This window comes from Leucopleurus acutus (genome assembly GCF_964270905.1).
Source record: "Leucopleurus acutus genome assembly, chromosome: 10".
In the NCBI taxonomy this organism is placed as follows: Eukaryota; Metazoa; Chordata; class Mammalia; order Artiodactyla; family Delphinidae; genus Leucopleurus; species Leucopleurus acutus.
In genome coordinates this window covers 104,983,755-105,006,395 of record NC_139153.1, presented here as the reverse complement: position 1 = coordinate 105,006,395, position 22,641 = coordinate 104,983,755, and the positions used below count along the sequence as shown (strand labels likewise).

The 22,641-nt window shown below is 46.4% G+C and overlaps 1 protein-coding gene across 2 annotated transcripts in view; it reads right to left on the bottom strand.

Annotated features, from left to right (window-relative positions):
* The window catches only part of EXOC2 (exocyst complex component 2), a 156,731-nt gene extending 141,300 nt beyond the window's left edge, over window positions 1-15,431 (bottom strand). For both annotated transcript variants that reach the window (XM_082848815.1, XM_082848816.1), the window contains exon 1: window positions 15,011-15,431. The gene's annotated coding sequence lies outside the window, so the exon portion shown is untranslated. The remainder of the gene's footprint in view (window positions 1-15,010) is intronic.
* Window positions 15,432-22,641: the final 7,210 nt, after the last annotated feature.

The following is a 22,641-nucleotide window of genomic DNA, read 5'->3' as shown; positions in this document are numbered from 1 at the left end:
ATTACTTGGTTCCATTTTACTAGTCCTTTAGGTATTCCTGGATTTGATTTGCTAATACTTTATTTAGGAGTTCTACGTCTTTAATCTTATTTACAATTAGTCAGAAATTATCTTCTCTTTTACTCCATTGCCTGTTTGCTGTAGTAGCAGGAAGCACTCAGCAGTTTACAAATATTATTAAGCATTTACTGTATCCAGAGTGCTATTGCTACCTTATAGAAAGAATCTGAAGTTTTCGATACTTGTCATCTTATAAATAGTACAGGAATATTTTTCCTTGTAGGTTTCCTATTACTGGCCTATAAAACCATCTCATTCTAGTACCACGCTGGGTATGATTATTTGGGAATTTGCTTAATGATTATAGGTATGTATTTTATAAATCTTCAGACAATTTTATTATATTTTTCAGAAAGTCAGGTATTTTGCTCTGATTTTCAAGTTTAATATCATACTATTTTCTTTCACAGCTATCATTTTATTACTTTTTTCATTGTCTTGAGTATCTGTAAATATCTTTTTCATGGTTAGACTGGTCAATATTTTGTTTTAATGACCTTTTATAATAACAGTCCTTGATGTAAGCTATAAATTCTACCTTCTTTTTCAGGAGCACTGTTACTAATTCATTACTGACAGCTTCCACATGTATTAATTCCTCTTCCTTGCATTTTATTTTGCTTTTCTTTTTCTATCTGTCTGGACTGAACACTTAGTTCATTTGTTCTAATCCAATATAATTCTTACTCTTGGTCCCCCCCCAAGGGTAAGGCTTTTTTCCTCTAGCTTACTTCAAGATTTCCTCTTTTTGATTTTCTGCAGTTTGAATATAATACGATTAGAGGCAGATTTTCTAGTACTGATCCTACTTGATATTCTCCGAGCTTCCTGGATCTGCCGTTTGTTGTCTAGTATTAACATTGGAAAATTCTCAGTCATTACTGCTTCACATCATTTGCACAGAGAGGGGGCAAATGGAGACTCACCCACCCTGTCCCCCAGAGTCCCCCCTGACACCCCATGATCATGCCCCCACCCTGTCCTCCACCTTGTCCCCTAAACTGTACACTGAATAAGAAAAAAGAAAAAAGAAATTTTATAGAGAAAATAAAGAGAAAAAAATCACAAAAAGGAAAGAAGCCACCTGTGGTCCAAGTCCCTCTCACCAAGCATCAGCTCCCTAGGTAAAAGAGCCAAGACTCTCACACAGGAGCCTGGAGCTTCCTAACGGTGGTTCCTTAAGCAAGAAATGAGCCAATAGTGGCTGGAGATAATCCGCAGTGATTTTCTCACTTTTTGGTCACAAGAACCCTTTACTTTTTTAAAAAAAAAAGAGAGGGGGCGGCTTCCCTGGTGGCGCAGTGGTTGAGAGTCCACCTGCCGATGCAGGGGACACAGGTTTGTGCCCCGGTCCGGGAAGATCCCACATGCCGCGGAGCAGCTGGGCCCGTGAGCCATGGCCACTGAGCCTGTGCGTCCGGAGCCTGTGCTCTGCAACGGGAGAGGCCACAACAGTGAGAGGCCCGCATTATGCAAAAAAAAAAAAAAAAAAAAGGAAAAGGAGAGGGGGGGACCCCAAAGGGCTTTTTGTTTATATAAGTGACAGCAATTAATAGTTACTTTATTAGAAATTAAAACCTACAGGATGCTTCAGTGGCTTTTTTATTTCTAGTGTGAAAAGCTGCAGTAATTTTTGCCTTTAAGAAGCTCATAATGTCTACACGTAAAACCATTCAACTCCTTTTTCTTCAAGCTCTAAATGATTGGTCTCAAAGTGATGCCACGGCTTAACTGGCAGGATGATCCTCTAAAAAAATGTTCTGAAAAGTATGCAAGACCAAGAGAACACTTAAACAAATTGGTTAAAAATAATGACATGTGGGGGCATATATATACACACATATATATATTTAGCTAACTATTTGCCATTTTAGAATACTTACTGCCAGGAACTTTTTCTATAAATTTAAATCATTTTTTATATATACATTTGTATATGTATACATATTATGCATATTTATATAATTTATGTATAAATATGTACATATAACACACACATACACACATACACACACAAATACATATGTAACACAATATATAAAGCTTCCATGGGACAGTTTCCTGACCAGATGTTTAGAAGAGCTACAGCCTGCATATCAAGTGACATTTCCTGGACAAGACCCTATTGTGAAGAGAGAGAAAAACCTACCCAACTGACACAAGCCTAGCACAGAAAGCTTCTAGTAAACAGGTAAGCCTGGTTCTGACCTTGGAGGCCTACAATCTGGGCCACACTGGGGGGCTGCCATCCTCCAGCAGCAACGCCAGGCCAACACCACTGTCCCTCCTGCCCCCAGAGCCAAGGACAGCCTGCAGGTCCAGATGCAGGGAAACAGGTCGACCACCTCAGCCAGCTGTGCTTGAAGAGTATCAGCTTCCTCAAAAACACCCTCAAGGCCTAGAAAGGGCCCCCAAACCTGGCAAGAAATGACAGACTCTTGTTTCCTGCGATGGATCCAATGGAAATTCAAGCTCTGGGCTAGTAATTTATATGAGCATTTTCAATTTTTGCCAATAAAAAAATCTAATTTCTTTCTTTAAAAATTAATAATTATGGGCTTCCCTGGTGGCGCAGTGGTTGAAAGTCCGCCTGCCGACGAAGGGGACACGAGTCATGCCCCGGTCCGGGAAGATCCCACATGCCGCGGAGCGACTGGGCCCGTGAGCCATGGCCGCTGAGCCTGCGCGTCCGGAGCCTGTGCTCCGCAACGGGAGAGGCCACAACAGTAAGAGGCCCACGTACTGCAAAAAAAAAAAAAAAAAAAAAAAAAAAATACTAATTATATAATCTATATATTTACAACTGTGTTACTATATAATTTATATATATATTATGATTTTAGAATGTATAGAAAAAGTTTAGTTTTCTAAAATACTAAGTGGTTTTATTAATAATGGTAAGATTATCAGAGATTAAACAGCTTGTCCAAAGTCACAGCTAGTGAGTGGCAGAGTTGGGATTCAAAACCAGTCCTCAGAGCCATGTTATTCTGATTCTCCATGTGGTTTTTCTTTTCTTTTTTTTTTTTACTTTTTATTATGGAAATTTTAAACACACATAAAAGAAGAGAGACCAGCATAATGAACCTCCATGTTCCCATTTTGTCTCTTTTTCAACTACATCTCCTCCTCAACACACTTTTATGTTGTTTTTGAGGGAGTATTTTAAAGCAAATCCCAGATATCATACCATGTCATCCATAAATATTTCAGTTTGTGTCTCTATAAAGGACTTTGTACTCAGCCCAAGTCCAACTGTTCTATATTGTCTCAAAAATTATTTGTGACAGGGCCTTCCCTGGTGGTGCAGTGGATGAGACTCTGTACTCCCAATGCAGGGGGCCCGGGTTCAATCCCTGGTCAGGAAACTAGATCCCACATGCATGCCACAACTAAGAGTGCACATGCCACAGCTAAGGAGCCCGCGTGCCACAACTAAGGAGCCCACGAGCCGCAATTAAGGAGCCCACCTGCCGCAACTAAGGAGCCCATATGCTGCAACTAAGGAGCCCGCCTGCCACAACTAAGACCCGGTGCAACCATATAAAAATAAATAAATATTAAAAAAAAAGTGTTTGTTACAGTGGATGTGGTAGAATGGGGATCCAACCAATGTTCCTAAGAAAGGGAAGGAGGGAGGGAAAAAAACCAAAACCAATGCTACCTTTGTACATCTATTTGATGAATATGGACAAAGGCTGAGGACAGATTCCAGAGGTTAACATTCTTGGGAGAGGGTAGAGGGTCAGAGAAATCATGCTTTTAATACATTTTTAGATGGCTTTCCCTGTGGCAATGAGCACATATGTAAACTTCTGAGGTGCAGTCAGCCTTGGGCTGTGCAGAAAGGCCAATTCTGGAGCACAGTACAGAGCAGCCCTCATGGATGGGGACCCAGGCAGTCTACCACTTCCTTAGGAACAGTGACCACAGTTTCCTCTTGGTAGTTCTGGACCTGCTCACTACTCCTGCAAATCCATTTGCATAGGAAAGGGATAACAATAGCATCCCCTACATTTTAAAAAAAAAAAAAAAAGGAGGAAAAAAGAATTATTGTACCAAGGTCCCTGATAAAGAACAGTCCTCAATGGGTTTGGTTAGGACTGCATCGTATTCTTTTCTGTACTCCCAGCACCCAGCCCAGGGCCAGAACAACGTGGACACTTGGCAGATAGTGGCTGGGAAAAGAGACCAGGGAACACATGGGCTCACTGGCGCTCTCTTCTTCTGGCTCTTCAAGGACAGCAGCAAACCTCAGGCCATGTGGGATTCCAGCTATAAGACACCACCAAGAGGTGGCCTTTGAGAGGGATGTCGACCTGATTTGTCCCACTGCAGGACAGATGCCATTCCTTGATTCTGTGCTGTATCCCATTGTGGTTTTTTTTGGGTTTTTTTTGTGGTACGCAGGCCTCTCACTGTTGTGGCCTCTCCCGTTGCGGAGCACAGGCTCCGGACGCGCAGGCTCAGCAGCCACGGCTCACGGGCCCAGCTGCTCCGCGGCATGTGGGATCTTCCAGGACCAGGGCACGAACCCACGTCCCCTGCATCAGCAGGTGGACTCTCAACCACTGTGCCACCAGGGAAGCCCTCCCATTGTTTTTTTAAACCAATAAATCTGTGCCACAATAGCAATCACCAAAAACTACTATAGAAACTGAGTCCTCTAACTGTATCCTAAAAGTTTACTCGATCACCCTATGACAGCTCCTCTGGCCACCCAGCCCAGTGGCGCTCACTTTACAGGCAGGTTATAGTTCACACCACAGGAAGGAATCAGAGGTGAATCCAAATTAACTACCAAGACCCGCTCAGAACAACTCCTCTTCTTGGGCTGCCTCTGGGAGGGGTGGTCTCCAACTGTAATGCCCAAGAGGTGAAAAGTTTCCTATTCTATTACCACTTCCACAAAGAATTACCTGAAGATCAGAAATCTAATGTGTACGGTCAGATCTTTAATACTGAGTCCCCTTTTCCCCAAAAGTACTTAAAATGTTTAAACCAAAATGAGTTTTACCCCTCATAAATCTCTGATTAGAAAAATATTTATTTTTCACCATCTTTTATTTCTACAAAAACCAAGCCAAAACTGATTTAAGTTGATTTTTCAGTTTAAAAACTCCACACATAAAAAAAGGAGCAGTACTGAGAATATAAAAAGAATTCCAAAAAAACCCCACAAGAGATTCCAACTCTTCAGGTCTAAATAATGTAAAGTCCAAAGAAAGACAGTAATTTTTCCCTTAGACTTAAAGACGAATTTGTCTCCAACAGAGAAGCATTTGGAGATGCTATTTTTAAAAACGCTGCCACGGTATTGTGGCTCTACAGATGCTTTCCTCTGCCCTGCAAAGGACTCGCTGCTCTTGAGGGCAGTTTCCACTCCAGTGGCCCCTTTTCCTGCTTCCCTGCTCAGGGCTCATTCCTGGAGGACTCAGCCCAGTAAATTCGAAGCAAGAAATGGCGGGACTCAGTCCAATCAGGATTTATCCACTGAGAGTTCAAACAACCGGTTAGCAATGACACTGTGCAACTCAGGACCCTGCAGGGCTGCTGCGGCAGAGGGCTGGGTGACAGGCAGTACACAAGTAGCACTTCTATCAAAGATAAGCCTAGAACATTTCACACCTCCTGTTAAATATTTGTTTCCAAAACATAAGTTCAATTTTATTTTTAATGATTACTTGACTGTAGCATCTATTTATCAGTGTTTTCTCTCTCTACATAATTTTCATTTGCTACGTAAAAGACATAATGAAATTACTAACACTACACACATTTTGCCATAATCAACACACAAGGTTACATATTTTATGATTCCATTTATATGAAAATTCAGAACAAGTAAACCCGGAGAGACAGTAAGTAGATTAGTGGTGGCTAGAGGAGGGGAACGGGAAAGGATTGATAGTGGAGTGATGAAAATGTTAAAGAATTCGATTGTGGTGATGTGTACACGATTTTGCGACTATACTAATTTTGCTTCAGAATTCCTAGGAGCATTAGATTATCATTATCACCACAAACACAGAACCTCCCAAAAATGGACACAAGAGGAAATACAGGATGGCAGTATTTTTTTTTTAAAGCATTTGACACTACTAAGTTCTAAAATCTTCTGATACAAGATCAAATGAGATTAAGGAAGGCCAAGGCCAGGACTGAAAGGGAGCAAGGGAGAGGAGGAAGGCTTTACCCTCCCAGCTCATTTACTGAAACCCAGGGTTAAAATCAGCGGGAAAAGCAGTCAAACAACAATAAGCCACCTATATTAGCCCCTCTGGAAAGCGTCAGTGGCCTAGCCTTTCCAGTCCTGAACAGGCATCAGCAACACCAACTCCATTTCAGCAAGACTGTTGGGAAGACAGGGAGAGGAAGAAGTAAACAATGGAAAATCCCAATGACATCAACAGTCCACATGTGCTCATTTTAAGTCACAAGATATTTAACCATCTCTATGAGAATGTTCAGGAATGAGAGAGGAATAAAATCAAGAAACTAAGCTAATTATAATGAAAGAATTAGGAAAAAAAGAGGCTTCCCTGGTGGCGCAGTGGTTGAGAGTCCGCCTGCCGATGCAGGGGACACGGGTTCGTGCCCTGGTCCGGGGAGATCCCACGTGCCGCGAGTGGCTGGGCCCGTGAGCCATGGCTGCTGAGCCTGCGCGTCCGGAGCCTGTGCTCCGCAATGGGAGAGGCCACAACAGTGAGAGGCCCGCGTACAGCAAAAAAAAAAAAAAAAAAAAAAGAATTAGGAAAAAAAGATATTATCCTAAATATATATTATTGCATGAAAACAAAGTTTCATTTGTCTCATTTTAAAAAAATTAACTGAGTAAATTTAAAGATCCAATTGGCTTTATTCAGCAATTCATGAATTGGGCAATACCCCATCTAGCAAATAGAAAGGCGGTCCTCCTCAGAGCTGTACCCAGTGTAAGACTTCTGCAGGCAGAAGGGGCTGGATAAAGAAGTTACCAGCATAGAGCTGTCTCAGGCAAGGTCACCTTCCTCCGGGGAACAGCAGGGATTACCTCACTGTCCTGACCAGGCAATTTCAGACTGACTGGTTAAGACTATCTTCCTGGGAAAGCCTGAAACTGCAATTAAATTAGGTATTAAAGTCTCAGTTTGGTGACATGGGTTTTAGCACAAGTGCTTCCATTTGGGGCCTGCTGTCTCTTTTTTTAATAGTCTCGACTTGTCAAATCTTTACCATGAAATAAGCCAATATGACTGCTGACAATATAATAACTACAGTAAACAGGCATGCCAAAATCAATGTAGATTTTCACAAAAGGTCAAGGAATCAACTGTCAGCTTAAATTGGTTACTTTTATTAAAATTGTTATACATGACAGGATGTCACTTAACTCCCAGATTCCTTTACATAAGCAGAGCTGGATTAATTTGCCCCAAATTTTGTATAATAGCTTTCCCAATTTCTAAAAATGCATCAACTTTGTCACTTATCTTGAAATTTCTGCTTTACTTCCCTAGCTCTATCTCAAAAGAAACTTCTCCAAGGCCACATATCTTGGCACAGCGAAAGCAAAATCACCCCAGCACTCAGCAGTGCCATGAGCCTCGGGGATCAAACAGGGAGACAGCGCAGGCGGAGGCTGCAGCCCAGCTGGGAGGGATCGAAGCTGCTCGTGCTTAGGAGAAACTCTGGGCACAATCCCGGCATCCGAAAGAAAGTAAAGTAAACAGTCGTGCTCTCTCCCATCCACCCTGTTAGCAGCCTCTCGGCTGAGGGAGACCACACACTCGGACCACACAGCGCCGGCTCAACTCGCACGCAACGTCCAACAGCTGTCACTCGGGGCCCAGAGCGGAGGGGGAAGCGGGGAGGGAAGGAGAGGGGAGGGGAGAGGAGAGAGATGGGAGGGGGGGAGCGGGGGGGAGGGAGGAGGGGATGGAGAGCCAGAAAGGGAGAGAGTCAGGACAGCGAAGAGTGGTTTCCCTGAGAAAACACGCCAGTCCCGGCCTTGTGTGGCCTTGACCTGTACTCCCCCAACCAATTTAGTAGCTGATGAAGGATTAACAAAGCATCCATTTAACATCAATTAACCTCCTATCCATCACAGGTCAAAAGAGAAAATTACCATTATAAAAGCATTTCATTAAAATAAAGACAAACGTATTTTCTTATACTCTATAATATATACTTAAATAATGCATTACCTTTTAGATTTATATTACGTTGGTTTTAACCCGCCTGCCTCTTTTCCTCTAATGAAGCCCATAGCATGAATATCAAGTGTTTCTGCAACAGAGGTCAGAAAATTTTAATTTTATAATTTTCCCATATTTCACTGTGGCACAATCTTTAATTTTCCAGAAGACTTATTGATACAAAAAAACACAGTAAATTATTTTTTACATAATTTCAGGCTAAATGTACATAGAAAAAAATAACAAGTGGCAGCATTTGGGGGGAAAAAACAGAAAACGTAACCACCAAAGTAGCTTTAAAAGGATTAAACCAGAATTTTTTACTATTTAGTAAGGAAGAATTTTGATTGGAATAGCAGACAAGAAATCTGAACAAAACGAGTGATCAGGTGTTCTCTCACTGTCAGGTACCCAGAGGCCCAGCTCAGCTAAAGGGATTAGGCCAGGAGTTGGAAAAACAGAAGTTCTGACTCACTGAAGACTTGGAGAACCTTCAGCAAATAGGCCAAGGAAAGCCTCCTGATGCTGAAGCACTATTTTCTGAGGTCAGGCCGTAGAAAAGTGAGTTTCCCCCGCAAACCACCAAATCATAGTAATAATAAACTCCCAAACTCCCTCCGCCGCCACCCCCCCCCCCCCCGGCCTCCACCCCCATGCTACTCAAATGAGCATCACCAGGGAGCAAATCAGGAAGGGGGACTCTCAGCAGCCCAGCCCGACCCACTAATACACATCTAAGCCATTCTGTGCACAGAAGTGTCTGAGAAGCACTCGGTAGACCTATCCTGCCCAGAGCCGCCCTGGATCCAAAGGACCCCCAGAAAAATCTGGTTGCAGAGCTGCCTAATGAGTCTGAAAAATAAAATCATACTCAACTAGACTCTTGGGCCACCCACCAACAGACCCAAACTGTAGAATTCACATCTTCCTGGAGCCACTTCAACCTATCCTAGGATAGACCTGCCCCCCAAGGCAAGGCACGGCAGGGGCAGCTGGCCCCAGAGGGATCTCCCAGAGACCTGGGGAAAAGTCTCTGAGAATGGTGATTTACCTCCTTCTGTCCTCTGTAAACTCTACTGTTCCTGAGCAAGGTCAAGTTCTATCACACTGCCACACCCTCCACCATCTCAAGCTCAGGGTGGGACAAGTCTCAGACACAAGGTCCTGAACTCCTGTCCAGTGTCCTAAGTTAATCATCTCCCTCCTGCTCCTTCTCAAAACCATGGTTAACAAAAACAGAGTCATGCACAAATCTGAAAGAATCCGTGGGGTACCAAGTGTACTAAGAAGGCTCCTGAGGTCTCAGAAGGGATGTCAGCAGAAGACCTGGACAGACAAGAGATAAAGCATCCTTGCTTTCCCAGCTCTCCTTATACCTCTTTCCCTTATTATTCCCATAAAGAAAGTATAACTGAGGTATACTGGGTTTTTTAATGAATGTATAAGCTTCAACTCATTTGGGGAGAAAAAATCCAATGATTTAAAAAATATAACTGATAGGGCTTCCCTGCTGGCGCAGTGGTTGAGAGTCCACCTGCCGATGCAGGGGACACTGGTTCGTGCCCCGGTCCGGGGAGATCCCACATGCCGCGGAGTGGCTGGGCCCGTGAGCCATGGCCGCTGAGCCTGTGCTCCACAACGGGAGAGGCCACAGCAGTGGGAGGCCCGCGTGCCAAAAATAATAATAATAATAATGTTTGGAGGTACGGTATTAAAGGGAGAGAAGGTACACAAGGCGACTAGCAGGGAATGCTGGAAGCCAGACAGTCCACAGGGAAAGCCTGACAATTCCACCCTCCAGAGCTCCCACACACCTCATCTGTCACATAAATACTTGATTACCCAGCTATTCCCTTAAAACAAGCACTGGATTCCATCTTAATTAGAAGAGTTTATTAAAACACTCCTTTATTTCCCAGAAACTATAAACTCTCTGCCTCAGCAGGCTAAGTCTCCTCCTAGGGGACAATTACCTTCACTACATTTCAAAGCGAAAAGCTGTGGGTCCAAAGGTGACTGGTCCTCTAACTCATGCCACTGGACACTGATGACATATCAAAAATGAAACAGAACAGTGCAAATCCATCCCCTCTACCACCACCCTTCAAAAAAGAAACGTAAGAGCAAAAACGTCCAAGAAGATACACTACTTATTGGAAGGAAGAAGGAGAGTGCTTCATGTCAAAGCACGGCATTATTCGTTCGTCAAGTCTATTGCCAGCTGTCCCCATGTCCCTACCACTTCCTCTTTACTAGATCCACATGGGGTGGACACAACATAACTTCTTGATATTTTAGGAAATGTAATTTTTTAGGGAAAAACAGGTCCAGGTCCCCCTGGAAAGACAGGTCACCTGGACAATACTGAAAAGGTCATTATCAAATAAAACAGATTTCTATTTGTTTAGTGGACCCAGAAGATTTGAGATATATAGAGAGACTAGTTACCCAGCACCTCAAAAGATGACAGTGTCAGATTCCCATCCCTAAGAAAAACAAAGAGGGGACTTCCCTGGCGATCCAGTGGTTAAGACTTCGCCTTCCAATGCAGGGGGTGCGGGTTCTATCCCTGGTGGGGGAGCTAAGATCCCACATGCCTCGCGCCAAAACAAAATACAAAAACAGGAGCAATATCTGTAACAAATTCGATAAAGACTTTAAAAATGGTCCACATCAAAAAAATCTTTAATAAAAAAGAAAGAGAAAAACAAAAAAGATGCAGATAAGCCGGGATCTGAAACGAGGGAGTACCCTCAGATTGTTCAGTCAAAACAAGTATCTATTAAGCATTGGTTGGGTCTCTGGCACTACACTAGGGAAATGACAGGAACAAGACCTAGTGACAAGGGGGTCCCAGGTGACCTTGGCCTTCAGCAGAGTGGTGGGCACCTAACCAGACAGCAGTGGGGTGACTGATGCGGCGTATGAACAACTATTTAAGAAATCTGGCTGGAAGGGAAGGAGAGAGAGAAACTTGAACAGGTGAATGTGAAATCAAAGGAGGATGCTACCTTTTTATTGTTGTTTTTCTATTTTGCTTTGCTGCTGTCTGTCTAAGCACGTTTAAAGGCTGACTGGAAGGAGCCTTTAGCAAGAGAGGAACACTGAGTGAAGTGCTCCCAAAGGCAGGAGTGCAGGGGTACAGGGATCCGTCCTGGGGTAAAGGCAACCACTTTCAATGTAACTGGGAGGAGGAAAAGTTCTGGAAGAGAGCCCAGGGTTCTCCTCTGAGAGTTCTCATAGTTCTCAGGTGGCAAGTTATCTGCTTAGTAGAGACTGATTATGTGTAAGGATGAGAGGTTTGACAAGAGTAGAAAATGCTTAAAATAGATTCTGCAGAGAAGCAGCAAGTGGCTAACAAAGAAAACTCTAAAAAACTCTTTGATGGCCACTTGCAAGTGGTGACCACAGATTTATAGGGGTACATATCTAGACGCTATGATTTTCCCCTTCTGGTCTCAGAACCTCAGTTCAAGCATTTAAAAAAGGCAAAGAGTTGAGATGGTCCAGGACTGATAATCTGTCGGCCAGATGCCACAGAAAGATGAGGGAGGACACAACTGAGCATCCTGGTAGAAGGGTGACGGAATATCGGGTAAAGGAGCAGAGGGAGGTAACTGAGTGAGGGTCAAAAAGACAAGAGACTGCCAGCAAAGAGTGGGTGGTCTGAGCTCCGGATTTCAGAGGTGAACCAGTCTCAGGTTGGGGCACCTCTGTCCTGCTCCCCCAGCCCCCAGCACCACACCTCTGGCAGCAGCCACCCCTCCGCCGAGGCTCCAGCTGGGGCAGCTCTGCTTTCTCCTTTGCCCCCTCCAGCTGTTTAGTAGCCCTTTGGGCCTCACTATCCCGTTTGTTCCCTCACTCTGCCCACACCTCTGCAAGTAGTTTCTTTATTTAAATCTCATTATTTGAACCATCTGGCATGAATTCTGATTCCTGACACCCAGATATGTCAATCACATGGGGCTTTCATTAAAATTAAACTAAAACCAAATATTCCTTGCTTTTTACCTTGTTTTGTCTTTCAGTAAAATTATAATACAACAAAAGTTAAAATCATATACCCCGCACTTTACAAGCGGATATGGCCGTAAAAAATGCACCAAAGCTTACAGATGAAACTAAAGGTCGAGCCTGTCGAAAGTGGCACAGCTAGCAAGTAGCAGAGGCAGAGCTCAGTCAGCGCTGCACAAGGACTTCTGAAAGCGAACTGGTGCCAGACAGCACCACAGGTCGTGGCGAGGACCCGCCTTGCGCAGCTCACATCCTAACTAAGATCCAGGTTTCCTAAGTCCCAGTGTCCACTGCTCTTTCCATCCTGGCACCAAGACTGACTGTAAGTGGCAACTAGTAAGTAGAAGGAATTACTCAAACCCAAACCGAAAATTAAGCAAACTGTATGGTCCACCCCAGTCTTAACTGCTACCAACAGTATTAAAGGATGTTAATGAAGCTTTTGAGCAAACCTAATACAATTTTCCAGGGAAAAAAAGCCTCGTAAGTCAGTTCCAAACTCCTCTGCCTGAAGTTCAAGGAACTCCATAATCCAAAATGCACTCACTTCCCAGCCTATGGGCCTCTGTCTCTCATAAGCCACCCAGACGTTCACATGCCTTCTCTCCGAAGGGCCAAATCCTCCCCCATCAAGTTCTGATCTCCATGAAGCCTTCCCAATTGCTCCAACCCCAAAAGATCCTTCCCCCCTCTGAATTCCTGCTGTACTTACACTGAATACTGCAGCTTAGCTCTTGGCTATTTAATGGAGAGGGCAAAAATATCCCCTTTCTGAATACAGACTAATTTTATTTCTAACATGTGTCAGGCATATGCTAAAATTGGGATACAAAAATGACTAAGGCTAATCCCTGTCTGGCAAGAGCTTAGTCTGTTGACAGACGTGTAAATACCAACAATAGCTACAACCCCTAAGATACCACAGGACAGGACAAGCGCTAAGTGGTTATAGGATTCACTGAGTTGGAAAATTTCAAAGCAGGAAGAACTCTGAGATAATCTAGTTTTATATATCCTCAGGTACAAGGAAACGGAAGCCCAAAAAGGCTGCTAAGTAGCTCAGCCCATGCTACAGAGCAGGTGGTGGTAGCACACGGACCAGTAAATGGTGCTTCGACTCCATAATTTTCAAACTGAGGTCTAAGGATACCTACAGGTGTGTCCACAGAGATGCATCACTTCTCTACAATTACTGTAAGCTTGTGTTTGTATCAACAATTCTTTCCAATCGGCATAAACATGCACAGAATCATGAGAGTGTAACTAACACTTCCACCTTGCGGTCTCACCAGGCACTCCCGGGGATCCAGGAACACCTTCCCCAGCGTCTGAGAACAATCAAGGCCCTAGCATTCTGCTCAGCAGAGTGACGGACGTTACTTCCCACCCCAGTCAATTTACAATCCTCTCTACCCAACACGGGCCTAAAACCCACGCACTCGGAAAACATGTCAGCTCTACTCTGTGGCAGGCGCTGACCTAGGAACCCTGGCGAGACGACAGGAGTAAGGTGGAGAACGGGTGAACAGTAATGCAGAGGCTAACCGTACAACCAGCATTTCCTACATGGCCTCAGGTTGCCGGGCCCAGCACTGGAAACTGGCCGCAGTGCTTTATTAAAAGGCCGCCTGTGCTAGTCCCCCTTCCCATCAGAGTCACACAGCACGGGCTCTCCAGCACTTGTGGGATGAATGAAAATTCGACTTAGCATGCTGGTAAACCGTCTTTTAGAGAGGTAACTTTCAACACGATATTCAGCTCGGGAAATTAAATGCCTGACAAGAAGAAAAAATCATTTTCTGAAACGTCCAAGAATTGTTCCAAGTTGCGCTGCGGGGCCCTCTGTTTAAAACTACTAGACTTCTACTGAACCAGACAGGAGAGAGCATCTAAGTACGAAGCACGCATCGCCCTCTTCCCATCACCCCTGTGGATCCACCACGTTGGACACACAGGCTCCCCGGGAAGCTTCCGGCGGTCAGTTCCTGTCTTTACACCAAGCCTGCCCAGAACGCAAGCAGAGCGTCGTCAGGCATTCGAGGAGCGGTGCGCACACCCTCAGCGAGAAGGAGCTTTTCAACACAGCGCATCCAGGTGACTTACTTAAGCGTTCCAAAACACTTTGTTAAAGCTTTCCTTGCAAGTTGACTCAGATTCATTAAAAGAAAGGGAAAAAATGAAAAGAAAGGCACACGTTTCTCAGACTCGCTCTCGGAGGGGAAGCGCCTGCGCGCGGTTTCCCGCCCGCCCGAGCACGCCCCGGCTTCACTGGGGGAGCGCCGGCGTCCGGGCGCGGCCGCAGGCAGCCCGCGCTGACACCGACGGCGAGGCGCGCCGCCACGATGAGCTCCGTCTAGCCGGCCGTCATGCGGATAACGCAATCGACCCGGAGGCAAGGCGACGGGCGCTAGTAAACGCTCGGCGCAGCTCTCCAGTGACGCGACCGAGAACAAGCAACACCGCCTCTTGACTCCGCTCCCCGCCAGTGAACCCCGCAACCCTACGCTGGGACAGGTAAGCAGGCGCCCCAGGGAGCAGCCGAGGCCAGCGGCCACCCGCCCCGCGGCTCGGCGCTCCGAAGGCGCACGCCGGGAGCCGGGGCGGGGCTCCGAGGCCCCAGCAGGGGCCCCGGACGGCGGGGAGGGGGCGGGGCTCCGGGACCCGCGCAGGGCCCCTCCGCACGGTCGCGGCTGCAGGGCGGCGCGGGGCTGACGGCGGCCCCGGCCGGCCTCAGCCAAGGCCTCACCCCCCACACCTACCTGCAGGCCCGCACGGACAGGGCCCCGCGCTCGACCGAGGGCTCCCTGGCCGCTGCCGCCCCGCCGCCAACGCCCTCACTTCCGCCACCGGAGCGCCGAGGGCGTCGATCCGCCGCGCAGTCGAGCGTCGAGCGCCCGACGGCCGAGCCCCAGGGGCGGGGTGGGGGCGGGAGTTGGGAGACGGATGGGAGCGGAGGACCCGTCCGCGAGCCCGGTTCCTCAGGAGCCTCAGGCTGAACCTCCGCGTCTGGGCGGCAGGCGACGCGCAGGCCGGAATGCCATGTGCTCGCGGCCGGGACCCCTGAGCGTGGACAGCGCTCGGGTTCGGTGGGCGGGCGCTGCCGGGAGCCGGCCTCCGACGTAGAAAGGCGGCCCACCCGGGCCCGGCCAGGAGGAACCGGCTGCCTGACAGGGAGCGGCCGCCGCGGGCCGGCCGGAAGTGACGCGCAGCCCCGAGCGCTGCGGGACGGAAGAGAACGCGCTCTTCCGGCCACTCGGCTTAGTGCGGAAGGAGTCGCGCGTTGTGTGTACCCGGGGTGAGGGCTGGCTGCGCTTCTGCTTCCCCGCCCCTCCTCTCCGCTCGCCTGTGCGGGTTACTCCAGCCGACGGGCCGGCCTGTTTGCTCCGGGGCCTGGGAGTGTGTATCCGTGGTGGCGGCTATGGAACTGCGCGCTGCGTCCGCCCTTCCGGACGCGGAGGCCGAGGTCCAGCCGGGGAACGGGGCCTTCCCTCCCGGAGGCCAGGCAGCCACTGGGTGGCAAGCGGATTTTCTCAGACCTAGATGCAGATCCGGGTTCGGGTTAGTCTTCCCTGCCTGCAGGGCTCTGGCAGTCATCACTGTGCAGTTGCTCACTGTGTCTGATTTATCATCAGGGGGCTTCCCGTGATATCACGTGGGACAGGGACCCGTTTGAGAGTGAAAGAGGTATGACAGAGGGGCCAGTACCGCAAGATGCACTGGGTCTGCCCTACTTCACACACCCAGAAGGTGCCACCCTCGTAGAACATTAGAACGGCCTCAGGGGCACAACTGTAGCTCTGGCCGGGGATAACGTTTTGCGGGGGTGGCATGCTGTGCTATGGGATGCAAGGTGTATTGTGAACCTCATACCAGCGTACGGTGCTGCGTCCCCAGTAGAGCCCTGGCTCCTGCGGCAGGGAAGGGTGCTCCTCCAGGGGACACAAGGTTCCACTCAATCTAAAGACCTCTCCTCCCCTGGGCTCCTCATACAGGCGACAAAAAAAAAAAAAAATGACCTTTATGATCAGTAGGAAATAGGGGCAGGGAGGATTACTTCTGGACTCAGGGCACTCACTGAGCATCTTTTCCGTGCCTGGTGATAGCAGCAAATGGATAACGCAGCACCCCTGGCCTGACAGGGGTATGGCAACCAGGGGCTCAGACCCCACAGGGACGAAACAAGCAACAACATCAAGCAGGCAACCTAGGCCAGCAGAAGTGCTGCTGGAGAGTGAGGGACATCCGGAACGAGTGATAAAGGAGGAAGATGCTGAGAACCTCTGTGGCCCCAGGACTAACTGCAGCAGGAGCCCACAGCTCAGCCTATCAGCACTCCTGGTGCGGGTGTAACTCCGTGAGGCACCAGTGACAGGACCAGGTGAACACAACAGGGTGTAGCAGTGCCCACCAGAGCCCACCCGTACCCCCTCTGCTGCCCCTCTGCTCTCTGGCACCTGCCGCTGTGCCTTGGGTCTTTCTTCCTGGACACGTGGTAGGCTGGAAGCACTGGAGAGTTTCCTGGCCCGAAAGCAGGCTTCAGCCAAAGACGGGCGAGGAGTTGGTGTGGAGCTCCCGGGGCGGCTGGGAGGCACGGTATGCAGCGTGCCCAGAGCTGCCCTCGAGGCTGGGCCCCAGTACCCTCAGGACCACCTTCACCCACACCTCCACTTGCTTCCTCCCCTTTCCCACCTGGCTTCCCCATCCCCTCCTGATGTTTCCTGGTATCACCTCCCAAGTTAAATTCGAGCCTGGAAACCATATCGCAGGGTCAGCTTCTGGAGGAGTCCAGCCAAGACAGGCGTTATCACAGAAAAATAAGCAGCCTATTTTTATTATAATTTGAATACCTTTACGTGTTGAATTGCACACCTATATTAGAGAAATACATCCTGAGAAAAAGAAGGTAACATTTTGGACAAACGTTCGCAGTTGTGGGACTTGGCGTGACTTCGTTTTTCTCCCCTTTACCTCGGAAGGAGTGCTTCCGTGTGCAGTAACTCAGCTTTCCCAGGATCATTCACTTTAAACACAGGAAGCACGAGTCAGCGGCCTGAAGCACAGGTCGGCAGTGGCACCCTGCCTCACAGTGAAACTGAACCTGTTTCTCGTCTCTCCTTTGGTCTCGGCGATGCATCGTTTCCCAAGTCAGGCGATCCTGCCATTAAGCTGGTATGAATGACTCTTGAGGACTCACAGGTCTTTCCTGGATCAAAAAAATGATAAATAATACTGTATCCCTGAGACAGAAACACTAGAAGAAGAAAGAGAGTCTTTTGCTAATATAAAAATTACTGGTAGTGTTTCTTTTTTCTTAAACTTCTGGTCCACATTCTGAAGCCAGCTGGCAAATGTTAGTGCAATACGTGCAGAAGCTGGCCGGAAATTAAATCATTAAACCCAAAATTGCTGTAGTAGCTGCTGAGGCAATGAAATATCACTGTAGAGCTTGTGTTTGCAATTCTGCATCAGATTTCGTTTGTCCTAGAGAGGAAAAAATCACTTTGAAACATGGAATTCCTTTGGTTTCAGTCTTAGCAAACACTGTGATGGCACAGCTCCCCATTCTGTAGATGTTTTTTACATTAAGTGAACACCTGAAGTGTTTCATGGTATATCAGTCTGGAATGGACCATAGTTAGTACAGATTCTAATCCTCGAAACAACTATATTTTGCCATATCTAGTGATCCTTTTTACCAAAGACTGACGATGGTTTGATGTGTTAACGCACAGCTTAACAAAGCCCCTTGATGGCAAATTCCTGTCTCCATTGTAGTTACCACAGGGCCTTACACAGCAGGTATTCAATACATCAGGCCAGCCACTCAGTAATAGCACTAACCACAACCTAAGTCAGTGTTGAGTGGAAAACGAAAAGTTAACAATCATAACGATACATCATGATAGTGGCAGAGTTGGGGGAGATGGCTGTTTCTAGCAGTCAATTTCAGAACGTGCTTTATGGTCACTTAGAGGCAAACGTGAGCCCAGTTTACTGTGTCCATCTTGACAATGTATGAATTGCTGAGAGGTTTCATCGAATACCACCCAGCTTTGTCATTCTTTGCTGGAGTCTTTTATGATTTAAGATCACAAGGACAATTTGAAATCCTCCAAGGTTGTAACAGTTATGACGTTGTTTTAGCAATTCTCAGATTGGGCCTGTTGGTTCAGGAATCTGGCTACCCTGTACTCCTAGCAGATGCCTTTGTGTGGACTTCAGCGTCTGTGTTTCTTGTCAGCTTCAAAGCGCTGTATCTGCAAAGGCCTCAGAATAAATGTCTCCAATTCTACAGCAAAGCAGAGCCCTTGTGTTTTTCTGCTTACCTTCTCTTTGCATATTTTGTTAAGCACCCTGTAAATAAAGCTGGGTCTGCGCAAGGATACCGTGTTTCCACAGCGTTACCCCGTTGCTGCCACCAGCACAAAGACGCAGCTGTGTTTATTCCGGGGTCTCTCCCGGCTGTCTGTAGGTGGTCTGGAAGAGGACAGATTGAGGACAGTCACTGGCTGCCAGAGACATGAGAGGTGTGGCACCTGGAGAGAGGGAACAGGGTTGGAGTGAGGCCTCCCTGCCCTGCTAGGCCCTGCTGCTGCTGAGGTTCTGTGACTAGGAATTTAGACCTCTTTATGTTCTAAATGAAGGACTTATCACTGAATGAAAGGTAGCATTAATTTGTTTTAAATTGCTAGACAGCATTAGGGGGTTGGGAGCTTTTTTGTTTGTCTTGGGTTTTTGAGTGTGTGTGTTTTGTCTTTTCCGACTTTCCACTTTAAGGTCCTATGTGCTTTGCATTTATCAGTAGCCGTAGAAAATGGTACCGTGTTCCCAGTTTACTCCACTGACGCGATGCTTGTCCTAACGCACCGGGGCTCGGCGCAGCCGGCTGCCTTGGCCTGCTGCTCTTTGTGCCCTGCTGTAAAGGCAGATGTCGCCAGCTCCGGCTCTACTTAGGCAGGGAGACATGTTGTCGGCCTCTCGGCTGTTGCGTAGGATTTCAGTCCTTTGGACACTTCTTTATGAAGGCTTCCCGCTTCCCAGGAGTTTTAGGAATGCCTTGAATACGTGTAATCTGCCTGGCCTCAAATCTCATTCTTTTTTATTCTAATGTGACACGATATTTATGAGTCCTGTCATTGCTCGGCTAACTCCTTGGTTTCCCACCAAGCTGATAAAAGATTTTAAACTCCCTGAAGGCAGTTTTCTCACCCTCTGTTTTCAGTAGATTTCGCCTACATTGTGAACTAAGCTATACCCAGCTTGGGGTAGTGAATGTGTTCCCGACAGCAACAGCAAGCGTCAGTGTGCAGGACCTGCTCACCACACCCGTGTCCCAGCTCTCAGGCCTGTGCATCCCGGAGGTTGGTCCTGTGACCCGCCCCCTGTGAGCTCCGCTGCCAGCAGCTGCTGGTACTCTCCCACCGCTCAGTATCCTGGGCCATCCCCCAGGAAGGCAGAGCTTCCTATACACTTTCCGTGGTACAGAGGGACGAGGAGTACACAGAAAATTAAAAGCCAAAGAAAATATCCAGCCCACACTTTAGACAACAGTCTGAACCTTTTTCCTTTCTGACTGGACCCTTATAACAAAAGTGATAACATACAGTTTTGTCCCCAGCCATCTACCAAAGAGAACTGTGTCCATATTGGCACAAAAGATGTGTAAGAGGACATTCACATCAGTGTGTGTGAAATGCCTGTCCACAGTGAAAATAAACACATAAATAGTGGCATATTTATGTCATGAAGTACAGCAGAGCAATGAAAATCTACTCACAGATAATACTGCACAAAAGAAGACAGACACAAAAGAATAAATACTGTATGATTTCAATTATATGGGCAAACAGTAATGTAGGGGTGGAGATGAGACTGGGACTGGACAAAAAGGAGACTTTGGGGTGCTGGCAATAATTGAATTTACTTTTTAACCTGTGTGATAATACAGGTGTGTTCACTTTGTGACAGTTCATCCAGTTTTTCATTTATGATTTGTTTACTTTACTGTATGTGGTTTTTTTTTAAACCTATGCAGGTCCTGAATAAGCACCTGAATTAAATAAGTACCTGAATTTGAAAAAAAAAGTGATAACAAAGTATAGCCAATTGATTTGAGTAAGAACTTATTTTTGTGCTCCTGGTGGAGTTTGAGCAGTGACATACTAAAAATAAACAAATATCAATGGTCCCTGAAAAATCAAGAGTTGACTATACTGCTGTTGGTTTAAATACACATAGATAGATAGATAGGTGATAGGTAAATAGATTGATAGATGGATAGATGGATGGATGGATGGATAGGTAGGTAGGTAGATAGATAGATAGATAGATACAGAGAGAGATTACACTGAGAGTCCAGAAACCCACATTCTGGGCCAGCCTTATATGGACCCTGAGAGGGTCCATATTGACCCCTTGAGAGGTCCGGTGATCTCATTTTTGAAATAAGGTGGTAGGTAGGAGCCACCGTAAAGCCCCTGTAAGCCCTGAACTCATGGCTCTGTTTTCCAGCAAGCGACTGTTCTGCAGTGAATTTGGGCCTTCCTCTGTGCATAGGGCAAGACAGGTGGGGCTGTTAGTGGGGATTTTCGGAATAACTATATGCCAGTGGTAGCAGGTCACACTAATTTTTCTTGGTATTCAATTAAAGGGATCTTTTTGTTCTTTGAATTTGTCACCTATAATGCAATCCATTTTGAAACAGAACTTCTTGGTTGCCTTCTCTGAACTTGAAGCAGATTGTTGATCCTTTTCTGTTTCTGTAACTTTTGCCCCCTGTCCTGAATCGCGTCCACACCTCCACAGCCCCCAGCCCCCGTGAACTAGTATCTTTGCCTCTTTGTCCCTGGCGGTGGCACTGGAGTGGAGCTGGAGTGGAAAGTCAAACTGTAGGAGGTTAGCTGTGAAGTAAAGCAATGAGAGGAAAACAATACAATGTAAACATGTGGGTTGATTTTCAACGTTGTGTTTTTATTGAATTCCTACTTTTCCATAAAGTAATTCCTTCCAAGCTTGGCCACATTTTTTCAGAGCCCAGATGTGTGAGGCTGTGTTGATTTGCATCATTATGCTTTACATACATTTATCACGCGGCATATCCATCCCGCTAACAGAGACACTCGAATGCACAGATATGAATGACGGATTTTCGCCTGTGCGCATGCTTTCTTTCCAATAAACAACAGCTTTTCGAACTGCAGACTTTTGAGGCTCCCTAACAAAGCTTTGTTTGAGAACTAGTGGAGACTATCTCTCTAATGCTGTAATTATAATTTTATCCCAGAAATTTATATGCTCTGCTTGCTGATTTCAAATTGTGGAAGAAAACTTCAGTGACTGCTGTTAGCCCTTTTGTGCCGTTTGTGTTTCGGATGTGTTTAAATGTCACTGTCACTGCTGTTAACTGGCCTTCTCTTTGTAAGCTTGTATTTGTCAGAACACATTTAGAAGGAGGTTTTCATTCTTTAAGAAAATCAGTTTTGAACCAGAATTTACAGACCATATTTTCCTTGGTTACAGTGCTGGCTTGCTCTGAAGCGCCAGTTCTCTTCCACTGTCTAATGGAAGAGCGACCAGCCATGGTGTGACAAGACACAACATGGGTTAATAGCCAGGAAAAAAATTAAACACCATCCAGTTTAATAGTTTTTGCATAAGCATGCTGCTAACCACTGACTCTAAATGTGGCAGCAATTTTTCTAGTAAATATAATTTCAGACCAGACACTGTAGTTAAAGTAGAGCATCGTCCAAACAAAGGAGGAGCAATGCATTGCTGTACAGCCCTGGCCGCCTCCGACCCATGGGTCTGGCATGCTTTAGGAGAGATAGGGGTTAAATTAATTCTCAGAGAACTGAGAATGTTCTTCCTGAACAAGACCGGGCAGCTTCCCACATCAAACAGAGAGGCAAGCCTTTTGCATTTCTAGTTGATTTCCTACACTTACAGAATTTTCACATTGCTTTCCTTTCTTGGTTTACACACCGTAATTCTTTCCTTTCAAGATGTGTAACTTCCAGACTCACCAAATTGTATACATTAAATGTGTGCAATTTTTGTATTCAAGTCTACCTCAATAGAGCTGGTAGTAATTTTTTAATGTCTAAGATATCTGTTTAACTGGTGCTAGAGGCAGTTGAATTCTAACAAGCACTTTCAAAAAAAAGCTTGTTTTCTGCACAAAACTAATCATCTAGCCACTAATTCAGAGAGGTCCTCTGTACATGCATTTTGCAGCAATCCGAGCTTGCTTTGCAGATCAACAAGTACAGACACAGTGCCTCATAGTCTGGGCATTGCTCTTTCCCTACACATCCTCTCTCTGTTTCTATAAATTAAGCTTATCTGCCATTAAAGACATTCTCATTATTTGTTCGCAATATTTATTTTC